At 32.9% G+C, this 7939-nt stretch overlaps 1 non-coding gene across 1 annotated transcript; it reads left to right on the forward strand.

Moving 5' to 3' along the window:
• Positions 1 to 1946: 1946 nt before the first annotated feature.
• TRNAS-GGA lies at positions 1947 to 2017 on the forward strand. Its single transcript has one exon. It is a non-coding gene; the product is annotated as a tRNA-Ser (tRNA).
• Positions 2018 to 7939: the final 5922 nt, after the last annotated feature.

A 7939-nucleotide genomic window follows, 5' to 3' on the forward strand; every position in this document is an offset into this window, starting at 1 on the left:
TTTAGCTTATTAATAAGGGAAAATGAAGATGAAAAGGCTGAGGCAAAGAGTTTGATTATCTGATCTTTTGCTATAGATATAGGTATGAATAAAGATATCAGTTCAGTTCAGTTCGGTCACTCAGTCATATCTGACTGTTTGTGACCCCATAGACTGCAGCACGGCAGGCTTCCCTGTCCATCACCATCTCCTGGAGTTCACTCAAACTCACGTCCATCAAGTCGGTGATGCCATCCAGCCGTCTCATCCTCTGTTGTCCCCTTCTCCTTCTGCCCCCAATCTTGCCCAGCATCAGGGGCTTTTCAATGAGTCAACTCTTCACATGAGGTGGCCAAAGTACTAGAGTTTCAGCTTTAGCATTATTCCTTCCAAAGAACACCCAGGGCTGATCTCTTTTAGAATGGACTGGTTGGATCTTCTTGCAATCCAAGGGACTCTCAAGAGTCTTCTCCAACACCACAGTTCAAAAGCATCAATTCTTCGGCACTCAGCTTTCTTCACAGTCCAACTCTCACATCCATACATGACCACTGGAAAAACCATAGCCTTGACTAGACAGACCTTTGTTGGCAAAGTAATGTCTCTGCTTTTCAATATGCTATCTAGGTTGGTCATAACTTGATATAAATCCTGCAGTAAGATTATCAGGTTAAATTTAAGACAGATTAATCTATCATAGAAAAATAAAACAAAAGTTTGGGGTTATTTTGTCTAATACAGAAGAAAAAATGAATTTTACTACTTTGCATATGTTGACATCTAACTTTATAAACGCTAAGCATTAATAAATACTCTATACTAATAGTTACATTTTTTAGTCAGATTATTCTTATATGGGTTTATTAAGAAATGTTCTAGTACAGCACTATAGGAACAAACCATTATTTATGTATTGGCTTTCTTGCAAATTTTATATGCTAAGTCACTTCAGTCACATCTGACTCTTTTGACTCCATGAACTGTAGCCTGCCAGGCTCCTCTGTCCATGTAGTTCTCCAGGCAAGAATATTGGAGTTGGTTTCCATTTCTTCTTCCAAGAGATCTTCCAGACCTGGGGATTGAACTGGTGTCTTCTGCAACTCCTGCTTTGCAGGCAGATTCTTTACTGCTGAGCCACCAGGGAAGCCCCCTACAAATTTTATATACTTTTTCTTAAAATTGGTTATTGATTGTTTAATAAAGATTAATTCAGTATTGTGCATTGAACCTGGACTGGCGACTCTTTTCATACATGATATTATACATGTTTCAATGCCATTCTCCCAAATCTTCCCACCCTCTCCCTCTCCCACAGAGTCCATAAGACTGTTCTATACATCAGTGTCTCTTTTGCTGTCTCATACACAGGGTTTTTGTTACCATCTTTCTAAATTCCATATATATGCGTTAGTATACTGTATTGGTGTTTTTCCTTCTGGCTTACTTCACTCTGTATAATAGGCTCCAGTTTCATCCACCTCATTAGAATTGAATCAAATGTATTCTTTTTAATGGCTGAGTAATACTCCATTGTGTATATGTACCACAGCTTTCTTATCCATTCATCTGCTGATGGACATCTAGGTAAGGCTTTCCTGGTGGTTCAACAAGTAAAAAAAAAAAAAAAAAGATTAATTCACTAATTTCTTAATAGTTAACTATTTTATTGAGCAGACTGTTAAACAGAATAATCCTATTTTTGGTACACATGAGTAAAAAACATATAAATTTAGTTAACATATCTTTCAACTCAATATTGTGACAAAATTATTTTAAGTACTTCAAATCTCTCCACTGAGATTAATTTTTCACATCAGACATATTTTCATGTCCTGTGAACAGAATAGGAAATTGTCTTTGCTTAAAATTAGTATGAAATTTAGGCTGGGAGTGGGTCTGAGAGGTAATTTCATAGGCATGCAGTCAAGGGTGTAAAAGGAAAACATTTATTTTTACCTATAATTATAACCTGGTGGCTCAGAGGTTAAAGCGTCTGCCTGGAATGCAGGAGACCCAGGTTCGATTCCTGGGTCGGGAAGATTCCCTGGAGAAGGAAATGGCAACCCACTCCAGAACTCTTGCCTGGAGAATCCCATGGAGGGAGGAGCCTAGTAGGCTACAGTCCATGGAGTCACAAAGAGTTGGACATGACTGAGTGACTTCACTCTCATAACTCAATAAATATAACTCGGTAATTCAACAATTATTTCCCAATAATTTCATTTAACTCTTAAACACATTTCCACTGGTGGTTTTTAATAACTTAGCTATTTGTCAATAAAACCATTATTTAATTAAATAATATTTAGTGAGTAATAATATGCAGGTGTGTATTAAATAAAGTACTTACAAATCTACATGAATATTTATATACATAAATAATCAAAATATAAAATAAATGCCAGAATACTAATAAAAGTAAAATTAAAGCCATGAGCTTAATAAATATATTTCTTGCAGTGGTTGATAAAGTCTTTTGCAAAAATTTCAAATTTATTTTCTTACTTCTTGGTGAGGGATACTGATATATACTAATTTTAAAGTATATTTACTTTTTGAGTTAATATTTAAATGAATGATTGTTTTTGGAAAAAATAAACGTACCAATAATACTTCTCCTTGAACTCTGCCTCCTTTGTCACTCTATTGTGAGGAAGAGGAACAGAGAGGAGTAGAATTTTTTTTTTTTTCTCTAGTTCATTCCCAGTCTTCACCGTAACTCAAGCAAAGGTTCATTGGCCAAGTTTTTCTGAATCTTCTCAGTTTTAGAGAATTTTCCCCCGCTTAAAACCTAGAAAAGTGTTAGTGGCTCTCATCTTCCTTTACTTTGGCATTCTGAATAATTTCATTTAATCTCATAATCACTGACTAGTATAACTGAAAGGGAGTATTCTTTTAAACTTTAAACTTTTTGTTTTGTATTGGGATGTAGTTGATTAACAATGTTTTGGTAGTTACAGGTGAACAGCAAAGGAACTCAGCCATACATATACATGGATTCATTCTCCTCTGAAAATGGATTTTATAATAATATTTTCATAAATATATAATTTATATGACATTATTTTAAAATAAAGCATAAACTATATTTAGTGTAATAAAATGTGGTAATGCATGTACTTTGACTGCTGTTTTTAACCACAGTTTCTATCATTATTCTTAATGTCAAATAATTGAACAATCATCACTGAAAATGAGAACAAGGCATGGAGGTCTACAAGCATTCTATTAATACCAACTCATCCAATCACTAATGTAACAAAATGTATGTATACCTGTGATGGATTCATTTTGATATTTGGCAAAACTAATACAATTATGTAAAGTTTAAAAATAAAATTTAAAAAAATGCAATTTCTTTATATATGTATGTATGTATATGTTTTTTTCTTTGACCTGCTTCACCGTTTCTCCCCACCGACACCAAGCCTTCTGGCAACTATCCACTTGCTCTTTGTATGAGCTTGATGTTTTTTATTTTAGATTTCACACATAAAAGAGATCATATAGTATTTGATATATTTCATATCTGTCTGACATATTTCATATAGCATAATGCTCTAGAGGTCCATTCATGTTGTCATAAAATGATAAGACTTAATTCTAAGATTGAAGAGTATATATATATATATATATATACACACACATATATATACATATACAAACTTTCTTTATCCATTTATCAATCCATGGATACTTATGATGTTTCAGTGTCATATCTTGGCTATTTAAATAATGCTGCAGAGAAGTAAGACAAGTTAGGTGATTCTAAGTTTAATTTTGGAAATTAGGTGTCAAAATATCATTGTAGATAATTTAGTCATCTTCCTATAAAATCAAGAGAATAAATAAAAACACTAGTATAAATGTTTAAACATTTAAAACAATAAAAATAATAAATATCAAATTGTTTATAAAGTTGTATTTTATTTTTATTTATTTTATTTTTGAGTCTTTTATATTATGGAGAATTTCAAACATATAAAAAGTAATCAGGATATAATAGACCCTTGTTCTGCCTCAATTTAAAGTTTATTCTATACCACCTATAGCCCCACATTCTCTTCTCATATAATTCTGAGACAGCTTTTCCATTCATCCATCAAATTTTAGCACGCATTTTTAAAGAAGTACTCCCTTTGATTAGCTTAAATGTAAATAGTATTAACACACCTGAAAAAATTACAATATTCCTCAATAGACCAAATTTTCTAATTCCTATTCTAATAGTTACTCAGAATTTCTATTCTCAATTATTCAAAATCAGAAAATATTTCATGTTCTCTTATCCATAATGAAAATGATTTTTAGATTTAACTTTCACCTTCATTTTTCTCTATATATTCAGATACCTTCTTCTACAAATTAGTTTACAAATTGTAATGTAACTAGTCAATGTATAAAAAGTAATTGACCACAATAGGATGTACAAAAATCGTGGTACATCCTTTGTGAAGGAAAAGATAATCAAGTCATAGATTTTAACCTCTTGGAAACCAAAATATATATTTTTTAAATGTCTTCCCATATTTTTAATAATTTATGTGATTGCTGTATACAACTTAAGGCAAGGCCATTGGCTTAATTTTCACTTAATTACTGTCCTAATTCATAACTTCTTGATACCCATAAAACTGTCTCACATTTCTTCCAGAGGTTTTTGCTCCCCCTCATTCTAAAGTAATACACAGAGAATTTTGTTTTTCCTGGAGCTAGAAACATATTACTGTAATAGTACAGTACTGCCAAAGGTGACATTCAGAGAAAGAAGAAGTTGATGCAACTAGAGCTATATACATCTTGTGGTGAGCTTGTGAGCATTTAGGGTTTGAAAATGCTCTTCTTAATGGTGTCCAGTGATGTTAGATTTCAAATGTAGCAAAATGCAATATACAATGAATCTTATATTGTGCTCTAGGCTATAACTGATAGAGTTTAGTTTACCATCATAAATAGTTTGAATTATACTTTCTAAATGCATTTTTGTCTAATTTCCTACCTTAGGCAAACCATCTGTGAGTTGCTGCTGGTTCCCCATCCCCAACTAGACTTTATCTTCATTAAGTGTTCACTGAACACAGGTAATATATGACACATTTTTTTTTATAAATATAACACAATATTTTTAGTGACATGGAAGAACACAGGTAATATATGACACATTTTTATTTTTATAAAACTGACACAATATTGTTAGTGACATGGAAGATACTTTTAAAACCTTGTAAGATAATACAAGGGTCTGGTTTGACACTGCATAAAATTTAAAGTCTGATATGTAACAAATTGAAGAATTTAGAATTTAAACTTCACATATAAATTAGAGATTATTGATTTAGTGAATTTTCAGTAACTATTACTAACACATTGAGATTTTTCTCACTGAATTTTAGCTTATTTATTGCTAATCAACAAACTGAAGTTTTTTGTTACTCAAAATGACTGTGTTGAAGAACATTCCATAGATGACTCAGTCTCCATATACCAATCGAGATAATAAATTTACTAATATTTATTAGTGTCCACTTAGTACTATGATGCTTAATGCTTGGAAGAATTTTATAATTCCATTGAGGAGGCAAACTGAACAAAAAAGTGAAAGCATTAGTCGCTCAATCATGTCCGATTCTTTGTGACCCCTTGGACTGTAGCCTGCCAGGCTCCTCTGTCCATGGAATTCTCCAGGCAAGAATATTGGATTGGGTTGTTGCCATTCCCTTTTCCAGGGGATCTTCCTGACCTGGAGATCAAACATGGGTCTCCTGCCTTATAGGCAGATTCTTAACTGAGCAAAGTTACTAATAATAAAAGTCAGTGAATGATATACTCAATATATATGTACTGATTTGGGGGAGTGTATATGCTATGTATAAATTATGCTCCTTACGCCCTTGGAACCTGTTTCTAGGGCATAAGGAGCATAACCATAAGAATCAGAGGGTGTGAACAGAGAATCATCAAAATCCACATACCTCATAAAATTTGAGTACATAAATAATATTAGAGATCAGAGTGGTATAGAGTATCTCAAATGTACTCAAATACCCATAATCAGAACAGGGTAGGCAGAAACAGATGGCTTTCACAGCAGAGGAGGGAGGAAAAGGAAAACAAAAAATCATTAAAATACAGCTATGTGCTAAGTTCCTTATATACTGGATCTCATTAAAACTTCCCACCGATATTTGAGGCTAGAAATAGTAAATTATTTCCCTAAGCTCATACAACTAGTAATAGTATATAGTACACAAGACAGAAAATTTTAGATGTTTGACTACAAAATAAATGTCATTTTCATGACATTATTTTTTTTTTCATCCAGTGACCATGCAAACAATCAGCTAAAAGGAACTTCACTGAAACTAGTACAGATAAGAAGAACAGAGGAAGTCACAGGCTTATCCTTGAACTTGAGGCAGCTTTCCATCTCATCCTCAATTGCCTCATCCTTCTCTCTGAGATCCAATCTTAACCTCCTGTGTTTAATGATGACAATTAAATCTGGCTGTCTTGATAGTTATCTGAGAGATGAAAGCATCATAGTTCTCTGCCAGAGAGACATTTATTACTGGGAGGTTTATATGAGGGTATTTAAATAAGGGAGTTGATAGTGTGTTCTGCTGTAGGCAAGACTTAAAGAAGAGATGATCCATAAATACATTTTAAATGAACAAAAACATATATTCTCAAAAGGGGAAGGTACTAAGTTTTCAAAAATCTCTATGAAGCAGGGACCTTCAAATTAATATATATCACATCATCACATAATAATATAGGAGAAATAAATCTTTTGAGTCCACCCTTACTGAAAAACTGTTTTTCCTGCGGCAAAACTGCAATTCACGCTGTAGTGAATTTCCTCTCTAGGAATGCTATATAGAGACTTTCCCATGCAGAGCTCAAAATGTCTATAGGAATTTCATCTTATTAATTCTCACACCCCTGTAATGCAGGTGGAAAGAATTGCTGTCCTCATTAAATAAACTGTCAAGTTAGGACACTGTGTATTTAAATGGTTATAAAGACCACAAGATTACAAAGATCTTTGAGTAACATTGAGGATATCTGACTTGATTAATCCACTAACCGCTCTACTCCTAACTTTATAAATTTATATTGACTTTTTTATCCCATCAAACATTTGTCAGTAAATATCTACTGAGTGGTCAGGTTTAAAACCTGCTAACCACTGTTCTCTTTCCTCACCTTCATTGATTCCATGGTTTCTGTTTTATACCTGTAGCTTTACATAATAATATGTGTGGTTTATTTCAACCTTAAAACTGGCCTTGTTCAATTGATAAATTATATAGCCACTCTAGTTTTAAGGGACTTGGCTTGATCAATGCTGTATCAGAATTTTAAGATGTTTCCTTTGAAAATTAAACTCAGATTCATGTTTAACCCAAAGTCATGGTGTCTTTAAGCATAAAGATCATATACACCAATGTTATTTTACTATTATGTACATGTTATATCATAATCTACATTTGATTAAAGGGTAAAAAGTAAGTAAACCTAACCTAGATTGATTTATTTCTTTTATTTCTATTTAAATCATTTCACAGCCTCTTCAATCTCTGCTGGCATCTAAAAATCAATGAGCCAAGGATTCTACAGCCCATTGGCAAGTGCCTATCACTCTTCAGAATTTCTGAATAGGCAGAATGATTAATTCATTGAAATTTATTGCCCAGGAAGTATCAGAGGTGGCAGATGCTTTTCTCAATAGTGATTTACATTGAGAAGGAAATGAAAATCCTGGCTATTTTAATTATGTGAATGCACCACTAAATCCAAGATGCTTTCCCTTGTAATTTCTTTAAGGAGCAAAAGTGCTCTCAGCCTGTTTTTCTTTGTTTTGTTTTGTTTGTTAATGACATAAATTTTTGCCACTTCTTTTCCTTGTCTTAATGGGGTAGATATCCCCAAAGATTGCTGCCTTGGAAACTGATTAATC

Source organism: Bison bison, unplaced genomic scaffold (genome assembly GCF_000754665.1).
Source record: "Bison bison bison isolate TAMUID 2011002044 unplaced genomic scaffold, Bison_UMD1.0 scf7180017864498, whole genome shotgun sequence".
Taxonomy (NCBI): domain Eukaryota; kingdom Metazoa; phylum Chordata; class Mammalia; order Artiodactyla; family Bovidae; genus Bison; species Bison bison.